This window comes from Microplitis demolitor, chromosome 4 (genome assembly GCF_026212275.2).
Source record: "Microplitis demolitor isolate Queensland-Clemson2020A chromosome 4, iyMicDemo2.1a, whole genome shotgun sequence".
NCBI classification, from domain to species: Eukaryota; Metazoa; Arthropoda; class Insecta; order Hymenoptera; family Braconidae; genus Microplitis; species Microplitis demolitor.
The window spans coordinates 7,757,028-7,769,497 of NC_068548.1; the positions used below are offsets into that span (position 1 = coordinate 7,757,028).

The 12,470-nt window shown below is 28.3% G+C and overlaps 1 non-coding gene across 1 annotated transcript; it reads right to left on the minus strand.

The window, feature by feature from the left end:
* Positions 1 to 6,265: 6,265 nt before the first annotated feature.
* On the minus strand, positions 6,266 to 6,338 carry Trnah-gug (transfer RNA histidin (anticodon GUG)). Its single transcript has one exon. It is a non-coding gene; the product is annotated as a tRNA-His (tRNA).
* Positions 6,339 to 12,470: the final 6,132 nt, after the last annotated feature.

The following is a 12,470-nucleotide window of genomic DNA, read 5'->3' on the forward strand; positions in this document are numbered from 1 at the left end:
ACTTAAATCTTGAGGATTGAATAATTTAAGAAAAATACGATTAAATAAAAAGTTCAATTTATCCTGTAATGTTCAATATGCATGTCATTAAATAAATAAAGCTTTGAAGATTAAATTTTTCGTAAAATTATCACTATATAATAAACTCGAATTCAACTGGCAATAAATAAAGCTTAGAAAAAAATTTAATAAGTCTATTTAAAAAAAAAAAATCGGTCTGTCGGTTGACCCTGCGGGCCAGCCCTAAAACTTCCCGCTGTTTTCGACCTCAAAGAGCTCGAAAACATTAGTGTAGATATAATTTCGAGCTCTTCGAGCTCGTAAATGCTATCACATGCAATTGTTTTTTTATGATCTTTTCAAGCTCTAACAAGTTACCTGTTATGCTGAAGTTTGAAAATTTAAGAATCGAAAATCATCAATGAAGCGGTTTTTAAAATTTAGTTCCTGATTATGTTCAGTAAAATAAGTGTATTGAGGCAGAAATCAATGTCAGGGATCAAAATCAAGATTTAAATAAGTCTTGACTCGTGTAAGAAACAATAAAATATGAAATATCCGATAAAAATATTAAAAACTACGTTTCATCGATTTTTTTGTTGATAATATGATTTAAACTAAAAACCAAGTTCGATGACATTATATGATCGAAAGAAACCATAAAGAAGATGAGTTGGTATGATATCAGCCACATTTTAGTCCGTTATATTATGATTTATCCGGAAAAAATAACATTAAATGTTGGTTTTTTAATATTTCAACGCCGATATCTTTTGAACTAATCAATCGATTTTGATAGTTGACGTGGCAATCGGCGCGTTCTATTGAATTCTAGAGCTGATTAAAATTTGAAATCGATCGCGTCAGTCGTTTCGAAAATATTTAGAAAAAACCGTTTTTCACCATTTTTTTCTCCCGCGATAACTCTCGAACGAATTATCCGATTTTGATGTTTGAGGTGTCAATCGACGCGTTTTATTGAGTACTAGAGCTGATTGAATTTTGAAGTCGATCGTATAAGTCGTTTTTGAGAAATCAATAAAAAACTAAAAAAAAAATTTTTTTTTTTTTTCGTAATTCGCCAATATTTTCGAGTCTATTCTATCAAATAATCTAAAATTTTCAGGAAAGTTGAAGGCCAACAAGCTCTTTCGATTGCCACCTCAACCACCCAAATCGATTCATTAGTTCAAAAGTTACAAAGAGTTTACATACACACACACACACACACACACACACACACACACACACACACACACACTCGGACATCATTCTGAAAATAGTCAGAATAGCTTCCTGGGACCTCAAAACGTCGACATCTGATGAAAACTCGATTTTCGAAAATCGGGGTGAAAACAATAACCCCGAAATTTTTGAAAATCGTCGATTTTCTTAGCGGGAAGTTAAAAATTATGAACTTCAGTTTTCCAATGTTTTTAGTATCATCAACTTGTATCAACTGACTATTTTATAAATATATATATATATATATATATATATATATACCCGCATCTAAAACAAAACGGTCTGTAACCATTCGGTTGAATATGAACTCGCGATGCACACAAACAACGTAACAGTGAACTCGTTTTTGATTTCTTCTTTTCAGATTTTTTCACAAAAAAAAAAAATTTTTTTTTTTTAATTAATCCAAAAATATTTTGTTTGAGAATTTTATATTATACTCTAAATATTTCTTTAGTTTGTTTATTTATTGTGGGAAAAATTATTGAGTAACAATTTAACAATTTTTGGTTCTTGATAGCTATATAATATATGATTACTCGCGCGTCACTTCCTACCACGTGTTACAGGTGTTCTATAAGTATTTAAAATTGTTGTTGGTTTTCTCTTTTTTTCATTTTGTATTTTTTATAAACGTATTACATATCCAAATTAATTTTTCACTGTAAAAATAAATACAAAAAGCAATTCGGCAGCCGAAATATATGGAAGAACGAGATTTCTCAAAAATAAAATTTAAACGCATTTCCGCGGCTGCATTCCGGGATTCTACTAATCTCTCGTTCATTAAATTAAAAAAAATTTAATATCCCTTACTGAATTACGACCTTTTTCAAACATTTTTTAGAGATTGTTTGTCTACAATTTTCGTGAATCCTTACACTGATAGAAGGATTTGTTTAGGAGTAATAAATTGATTTATTAAATTTTTCTCAACTGACTTTTTTGGATTTAACAAATATTTAGTAATTATTAACAATATTTATTATAATGAAATAAGTAACTTCTTTATTATTAAGAAATATTTTTAATGCTAACAAAGTCTTATTAACATAAAAGAAATATTTGTTAGCACCAAACAAGGCTTGTTAATATTTAATAAATATTTCTTAGACGAATTTGTCGGTAGAGGGCTACACACGAGCCTGTAGTAGTGTACACGTATTAAAAGAGCTATATGTGTGTGTCGTTGCGACGTCATATTTTTTACTCCGTTCTAGCTTGCATTGTTGGTTAAACGTAACCTACAACTGAAGCTCTCATATACTTAAATAATATTTATATCAGAAGTGTTTTGTAAATTGTCATCCATATTATAAATATGAAAATATGGAAGCCTTGTTAATTATATTCAGTTCAATTTTAATCAAATATAAAACCATTAAAAACACATGTACTATCAAACGGATTTTATGTTATTTCTCAGCGTAGTTTAATATAAGAAATTTTAATTTGTTTATTCTAGTTATAGTGTTAATTACTATGAAATTGTATTTTGAAATTAAAAGAACAGAAAATTTTATACGATGGTTGTTTTAGTTATTTTTGTTTATAAATATAAATATTAATGAATGTGTGTAGCTGCATGCAAAAACATATATAGATATATATTCTTGAACTGTGTGATTTTATGAATTAAATTTTAATAAATAAGTTAATAGATAATTTCTTAAATATAAAAAAAAAATTTGTTCAAATAATAAAAAATATATTAAATATAAAATATTCATTTATTAATTATTAAAAAAGGATTCATTAAATGTTAAAAAGTGATTTATTAAATACTAATAAATCATTTTTTAAATGGAAAGAAATCGTTTATTAAATATTAACAAATCGTTTATTAGATGCTAAGAAATATTTATTAAATACAAAAAAATGATGTTTAAGAAATGATTTGTTAAATATTAATAAATATTTCTTAAATAAAGCTCCGTTAAGAAATAATTTGTTAAATATTAACAAATCTTTTTTAATACTAAGAAATCCTTCTATCAGTGTAGAAAATCGCTTAATTATGTCTTACAAAATTACTTATTAGGGGAGGGTGGGGCGGAGCAGCCTCCCTATGCCAATTATTACTTTTAGTGACTTTTCAACCATCAGATCACTTTAATTTTTTCCTATTTCGAACAAATTTGTGGAAATTTTGCCAAATTTCTGAAAAGAAAAAAAAAATTTTTTTTGTGGGGCAGAAAGGCCTTCCTCCAAAAAATGATAATTTTTTTTTTTCTTTAAATTGTTTTCATTATTGAAAATGTATTTCTTTCTCTTGATGGCTATTTTTGGTTTTATATTGCTCAAAAAAAATTTTTCAAGGTGTAATAAATCATTTCTCCGCAATGAGGTTGATTACTAATTGTTATTTAATTAAAAAAAAAAAAACAATTCTATACTTGTTATTTGTCTTTATTTTGAACCCAAAAAACGTGTTTTTTGATTTTTTTAGATCATAGATCATTTTGCATTATTTAAAAAATTTTATCAATTGAAAAATAAATTATTATTTTCGAATATTTTTAGTGGCCAAATTTGTGCCCGCTATATAAAATCAGCCGAAAAATGGATTAATATATTAAATTTTTTTTAATTTGACGATAAAAATATGAGAGAATCATTTTTTCAGAATTTTCGGCTGGTCCATTTCGCCTCAGGTGTCATGCGTAGGGCTAAGAAGACACAAATATATCGGATTTATATAGTAATTAGACGAAAAAGAAAAAGATTTTTTTTTTATAAAATTTTGGGGTTATATCCCCCCCGGTATACCCCGTATTGCCTACCCTACCCCTTCCCTATATATTTGTGAATACTGTAAAAATTAATCGAATTGAAAAATTTATCAATTAAAAAAAAATTTTTCATTTTCAAATATTTTTAGTGGTCAAATTTGCTCTATAGGCATAGAGAATCAGCCGAAAAATGGATAGGTACAGTAGGACCTCGTTACAAGATTACCCGTTATAAGACTCTTCCCCTCAATCTGTTAAAACTTGCTCGAAACGCTTCCCCCACCAACAACTCAAGAAAAGTTTTGCGCCGCAATCTCGCTATAAGACTAACGACCAGTACGACTAAAATCGAGATAAAATGTAAGTACATAAAGATTTTAGATTAAATAATTTATTTTTACAAAGAATACTTCAAATGTCGTGGTATCACATAATTAATTAACAGAAAAGAACGACAAAATTCTACATGAAATACATTCACTGTATAATAGAGTAGAGTTAAACCGAATACATAAATAAAACGCAAAACGGCGATAGTTTTATGGCGAGGCTTGGATGTAAATATTGTTAAGCACAATAGTGGGGGTATCTCAATTCCAATAACTTTTTCCCCTACAGCCCCGAGGTAGTCTTATAACGAGGTCCTACTGTATAATAAATTTTTTATAATTTGATGGTAAAAATAATTCGACGGTAAGAAAAATTTTTTTTCTGAATTTTCGGCTGGTCCAAAAAAACGTGAAGATAATGTGTAAGAGCATCAAAATATCTCTAAGGAGAATGTAGGAGAATCAAAAGCATAATTTTGAGAATTGAGAGAACCAAAAGAAAACTGAAACTCCAACTTGGGTTATGATAAAAATAATTGTTCCTAAATAATTCATTTGATAAGTAATTAAACATATGCAATTTGGTTAGTTGAGTAAAAGTGATATTGTTTATGCCATAGATAATGAAATTTTTTTTATCTCAATTAATGATAATTTCACAATTTTAATGAAATAATATTATTTTTTTTCTGTTTTGCAGATCTTAAAAAGCTTACACCATCATCACTCCGATTGAAGTTAGTTTATTCCACATGTACACCTTTTTAATAACACCGGTTGGATAATACCACTAAGTAGCGCACCACTACACCGGTGCGAGTTCATTTTAACAACGCTTTTTTACGGTGTATAAATAATTTCACTCTATATAAATATTAACTTTAGGAATATTTCTCTTATGACAAAGATTTATTTGATTGCACTTAAAATTAAGTTGCTATAGACAACGAAAATGAAATTTATATTATGAAATACCAATTTATTTAATAATTTTTATTATACAGATTTTCATTTTCATTATTTTTTTTTTTTTCCTATTAAAAATGTACGTAATTGAGTGAAGAATATACCAAAGTCTAACTCAGCGTATTGTTTAAACTGGCATTTAACTGTCGAGTTTAAGGCTGTTTAAACATTTGAAAAGAGAAAGAACAAATTTAGTTTTAAGTTAGTTACTGTACTGTATGAGACAGAAAGAGTGTCGTATATATATATATATATATATATAGGAGGCCACCAGAGGGTTGGGCAATCAGGAGTGTTTGCCGCCCTACGAGTGAGTGAGCTTGTGGATCAAAGGATAATGGTATGAGGATGATAGTACTACTGATTTGATTGTTGCCGCAGCTATTGTCTGTATAACTACATACAGATTCCATTGTCGTACCCATTAAAGCACTAGTTTTAGTTTCATATATAGTTTTCTACTTTTATTTCCTTTTATTTTACATTTTTGTACTTGATAATCACTTATCAAGTCGTTTTTTTATTTTTAATACATATATTACTAAATACTTTGCACTTGATGTTATCTCTTTACTCAAATTAAAAAATTTTTTTTTTTTTATTCACGTTAGATTAATGTTTTTAAATAATAAATCACTGTAATAAGACATTATTATGGAAATTACTACATTAATTTGACATTCATTAGATTCTTTTGTTAAATAAAATTTAATTTTGACAAGTCACTTAATAATTTTTTGATTATAATTTTTTCCAAGTATCGATACATGACATATTGATTGTAGACTGCGCGCGCAGCTACCTACAATTCTATTCGTCACAAATCTATTGATTTTATTATTTATTACAATTAAACATTGAAAAACAACGGAAAGATGTATATTTATCTGTTTCTGAATCATTTAGATTCAGATACAAAAAAAGTAGGTGATGAGAAAATGAAAATAAAACAAAAAAAAAAAAAAACTTCCCTCTGTGACAATGTATATACATTGCTGTGACCAGGATTCGAACCTGGGTTGCTACGGCCACAACGTAGAGTCCTAGACCTCTAGACGATCACAGCTGTAGGAAGAATTGATACAAGCTGGTTTTCAGCTGACATTTAAACTACTTGTGTATTTCATTTCATCAATAACCTGTAACATGTCCAATCTTTTTTTGTATTAATAATATTTCTTGCGATTCATTATTCAAATAAATGTTAAAAACTAATACATTAATTTTTAACTTTTAAAACATAATGATAATATGAGCATCTGTTTTATATATTTTGTACATTAATGAGCATATAAACAAAACGTATAAGTAAATTCGTAAATACTACTAAAGGATCAGAGTTGTTTTTTAATTATATAATTAAATATTCAATTATCTGTCTATGTTTAAATAGTTCATTTTAAGCGATTATATATATTTATGTAAAAAATGTAGAAAAAAACCATGGATCAACTCAAAAAAAAAATTTTCGTGCAAGAAAAAAAATTCTATGTCGATGACAGACTTAGCTCATTAAAAAATTCGATTGTCCCATGTAAATAACACGGAGACATTTTTTTTTAGCTATAAGCATTTTTAAGTTTTTAAAAAATCAATCAATCCAATAGGCTAATATATTATTTTGTAGAAAATTGAACGCTCTACAAAAAAGGTCTCTTATCGTTTTTTGATGAATCCATCTGTTCAAAAGTTACCAGAGCTCGAAGTAAAATTGGAGATCTTTTTGCTTTTCCGGTGAAACTATCAGACTTATTACAAAATATTGTAGAATCTTTTTCGTTAACAAATTTATTCTCTACAAATTATTATTAGTAAAGTTTTGTTAAATTCCACATTGTTTTCTAGTTATTTTCATTTTAATATTTCAAGCTCTTTATAAAGTTGGTTCTGATCGATTTCAAGAGCTCGACATTAAAATGGAAATAACTAGAAAACAATGCGGAATTTAAAAAAACTTTACTGATAATAATTTGTACAGAATATAATTGTCAATAAAAAATAGCCTACAACATTTTGTGACAAGTCTGATAATTTCGCCAGAAAAGCAAAAATATCTCCAACTTTACTTCGAGCTCGTATAACTTTTGAATAGGTGGATTTATCGAAAAATGATAAGAGACCTTTATTTTGTAGAGCGTTCAATTTCCTACAAAAATATATATTAGTCTATTTGATTGATTGATTTTTTAAGGGGGGGGGGGGGGGGTATGGGCTAAATCGTAAAAAAAAACGCTTTTTCATGAATTTCTTTTAGGCGTATGGATTGAACAACATTATTAAAACCTTTTGAACATTATTATGTTTATATTTAACAACATTAGGTAATTTTTTTAGGTAATAGAATTTGCAAACAAGCCGGTGATGGAACGTTTACCAGAACGTCTTTAAAAAAAGATGATTTGCGCACTGTGAAAAATTTCCAACAAATTTTACTATGGGTGCATTGTAACCCCGGACCATAAGAAAACTGGTACGAAATTTACAAGTGTCCCATAGTAAACGGTATGCGCATACGTTTACTATGGGACGCTTGTAAATTTTGTACCAGTTTTCTTATGGTCCGGGGTTACAATGCACCCATAGTGAAATTTGTTGGAAATTTTTCACAGTGCGGTGAGCAGTGTATCTCAGCTGGAAATTATATGAAAAAAAAAAACATTGAAATTTAATCAAAGCATTATTAACCCCCCCCCCCCCCCCCCAACGTTCCCTGATTATTTTTTTTTCATTTTTCAACTTTTTGTGGTCATTTAAAATAAAAAATACCATTTTTTTCTGAAAATTTGCGTCATTTGAGGGGTGGGAAACCCCCTTGATGTAAAAAAAAATTCTAGAACTCAACGTTGGGGGGAGGTTTTTTATACGTAGAAAGTGTGTACCAAGTTTGAAATGAATTGGTAATGTAGTTTTGAAATAGCAGTGCTCACGGACTTTGAAAAAGTAGTTTCGAGGAAAATGCGTGTAAAGTTTTAGATGCTAAAAAAGTAAAAAAAAAAAAAGAAATTTTTTTTTTTTTAACTTACACTGAATCATCGATTCCAGCTCCATAAAGTCGAGTCCCTGCAGCAGCTTTGATTTCTTCAGCCTTTAATTTCTAAGAAGACCAATTAGTTAATAACTTCGAAAGTTTTGCTCTGATCGACTTCAAATTTGGAGCCAATATTTTTAGCCCATACCCCCCCCTCCCCTTAAAGAGTTAAAAATACTTATAGCTAAAAAAAAATCGGTGTCTCGGTTATCTCTTCTAGCTCAGAAATACTTTTGTATGCCGTTGTTTTTAAAAAAAACGTTTTTTATCATTTGTTTTTCCCACGATACTTCATTGACAAATGATTTAATTTTCATGTTTGAAGTAGCAATCGCCTCGTTTTGATAAAGTTTAAAGCTGATCAGATTTTGAAATCGTTTGGTTTAGTTATTTTAAAGATATTCGCAAAAACGCCCGAGAGCTGATTAGATTTTAATGTCGATCGTTAGACTCGTTTCTGAGAAATTAATAAAAAACTAAAAAAAAAATTTTTTTTTTTCGTAATTCGCCAATATTTTCAAGTCCACTTGATCAAATGATCTGAAATTTTCAGAAAAGTTGATGGCCAAGAAGCTTTTTCGATTGCCGGCTCAACCATCCAAATCTGTTCATTAGTTAAAAAGTTATAGACCGGCCACACACACCTATACACACACACACACACACGCGCGCGCGCGCGCGCATACAGACACTCGGGCATCATTCTAAAAACAGTCAGAATAGCTTCATAAGAACTCAGAACGTCGACATCTCATGAAATTTCGATTTTCGCAAATCGAGATGAAAACAATAACTTCCCGAAATTTATGAAAATCATGGATTTTCTTAACGGGAAGTTAAAAATTTTCCCGTGTTATTTAAATGGGAAAATCGAATTTTTTAATGAGTTAAGTCTGTAATCGACATAGAATTTTTTTTCTGGCGCGAAAATTTTTTTTTTGAGTTGAACTATAATTTTTTCTACATGCACTTAAAAAAAAAAATATTGCTCCGAAATGACGCATTCTAGTATATATATATATATATATATATATATATATATTAGGGTGGCGCAAAAAAACCGACTATTTTTTTTTTTTCGATCTCGCATGAAAATTTGTTGGATTACGATGTTTTAAAAAGCCTCTCCCAAAATTGGCTCGATAAAAAATTTTCGAAAGGTCGCTCACGGATTTTGAAAAGATCAAGAATGATTGGAATTCGAATTTTTAATTTCTAAATTTTTTCTTTCTCGTGGCAACAGTAGTTTATACTTGTAAATTGATGACTATGCTGAAAATTTTAGCCCTAGTTTTTCGAGGAAAAATCAGAGAAAAAAAATTTTTTTCCAATTTTGAATTTCATATCCTTATAGGAAATTAAATTCCCTACAAAAATGTCCTAAATAGTCATGCTCCTAACTACAATATGAAAAATGTTACAAGCCACCAAAGTTCGAAAAAAAAAAATTTTTTTTAATGTATAATTATTGTTTTTCCTTTTTTGTTATTAATTGGTGGAATTTTTTTCTTCTGATTTTAATTTGCAATTTTCTATATAATATCTATTTTTATGCAAGAAATGTTTATTTATTTATTCATTTATTTATTTATAATTTATAAAATAAATTATTGCTGTACGGAAAATTTTTTTTTCTTTAACTTTATATGAGCATGATATAATAATAATATCTTGCATAAAATTGATATTATATAGACGATTGCAAATTAAAATTAGAAGAAAAAAATACCACCAAATAATAACAAAAAAATAAAAACAATAATTATACATAAAAAAAAAATTATTCTTTTCGAACTTTGATTTTTCCTCGAAAAACTAAAAAAAAAAAATTTTTACATGTATTTTAAATGCGAATACGAACTTGTAAACCGCCAGCTCAATTTTCGAGATATCGAACTGATTTTTTAGGAGGATTTTTTTTAGGTCCCAAAGAAACTTTTGAGACTATGAGACCTAAAAAACAATAAAATCATTTTTTTTTGACACACCCTACTATATATATATATATACATATATAATATTTTTTTTATAACTTCCTGCTATGAAAATTTAAAATTAAAAAAAAAGAGGAAATTAATGGTTTTGGTCCGATTTTCGAAAATCGAGTTCATCAGATTTCGACGATTTGAGGTCGTAAGAAGCTATTCCAACCATTTCCAGTTAACCGCATGAGTGTGTGTGTCCGGATGTGTATGCATGCAAATGTTTTTTTTTCGGTAATTTCTTTGGAACGAATCAACCGATTTGGACGAACTCAACGACAATCGAAAGGACTCAACAAGACTAGAACTGATTAGATTTTGAACTCGATCGGTCGAGCGGTTTTCAAGTTATTCAAAAAATAAAAATTTTTTTATGTGGTTTTTGTTGCATAACTCAAAATTCGCGCGATCGATTTGTTTCAAAATTTAATCAAATCTACGTCTTTAGAATTCCTATCGATTACAGCAACGAATGTGCAAATCGGTTTATTCATTCCGAAGGTATTGTTGGATAAAAATTACCTTTTTTTATAGTGAAATGTACTTTCTTTCAGTCCAACCGCTTTTTGACCTCAAAGAGCTCAAAAATTTATAAATAATAACGTTTTCAAGTTCAAAGAGCTCAGAGAGCTAGAAAACAGCAGTAAGTGTGAACCGTTCTTCATATTTGATTATTATTTTATTCTTTAAGTGAATTTAAATTATGGTATTGATAACTTCGAAAGAAAACAGGAGAAAAAATTTGACTACTCATATTTTGGACAGGTATATGAATACATGAAAGATATTTATGACAGATGAAAGGGTTTCGGACCATCACAGCTTGTGTTCTCTCTGGTAACTAAAAGTTCAGAGTATATATACTCTACAAGGGAAAGTGATGAGAAGAAGACTCGTGCCGGCTGTTTCCGGTTTTTCCCCGGCGGTACGGGTTTTATGTGTTAAGTCGTGGTAAAGGTAATTTACCTGTGGTATGGGTTTATATTGTTGAGAAAGGATATACGATAAGATTAGTCACTAAAAACCTCAGTCACACGTTAAAAAATATTATTTGTATCATCAAATTTATTATTGTCTAATTCCTATAGTTTACTCTTAAGTTTTGAAAATAGTTATCAGAAAAATTTTTGTTAAAATTTTTAGTTTAAAAGATAACTTGCGAATTAAATTATATATAATTTGACAGTAGTACATCTAAAAAATTATCCCACATAAATTATACAAAAGCATTTGATCTTATCAATAACATACTAAATACTCAAATAAAAAAATAGAGGGTAGAAATTACAGAAAGTATATATGATAAAAAAAAAAAAACTTAAATAAGGTAGGGCCACGGTAGTAATCAGTTTATCGGTAATGTGAATTTTCTAGTATTTTGTCTTTTCTTATCCATGGGAAATCTTCAAATTTAATATATTTTAATGTCTATTTATACAGATGATTGCGTCATTCAATATTATGTTTAATTAAATTCTACGAAATAATAATTTATACGTTTCAAACATTTTTTTTTTTTTTTTTTTTTTAAATATATAACTTTTTTCATGGTGAAACCCTTCGAGCGACTAAATCGCTTTGTACTTTAATTAAAATTCATTAAATGTAAGGGTGAAGATTTTAAATTGAGTTTAATTAAGACGATATTCGATAATAGGAATAAAAAAAAATGATAAATATGTTATTTATTTTTGTATTACCAATTTTTACTTGTTTCATATTTCGCGCACGTACGTGCGCGTCACTTTTCATATATATTTATTTTAACGTTTATTTTTGTGTAAATTGTGTATATTTTCATGCTACCTTAAACCAATCAAGTATTCGGAAAAGAAGATTCATATGCATTTTATCTGTTGTTTATTATTATAGGATTAATCAGTAATATTTGAAAATAAATTTAAATAATTAAAACTATAATTTAGAATGATATTTATTCAACGCTAGTATTTTTTTAAGCTTTGGAGAATTCAATAATATTTTCGGTATGTATGAAATACAGTCAAAAATGTATATGCATCACAATTATAATAGTTTATAAACTATCTGAGATTTTATTCTTGTTATAATAAAATCAAAAATTATATGTAGGGGAGACCGGGGTGCGATGCCCCCCCCCCTCCTCAAAAATTTGGTAAATTTTTTTTTTTCATTTTCGGTCAAATCATGATACCTCTGATGTTTTAGA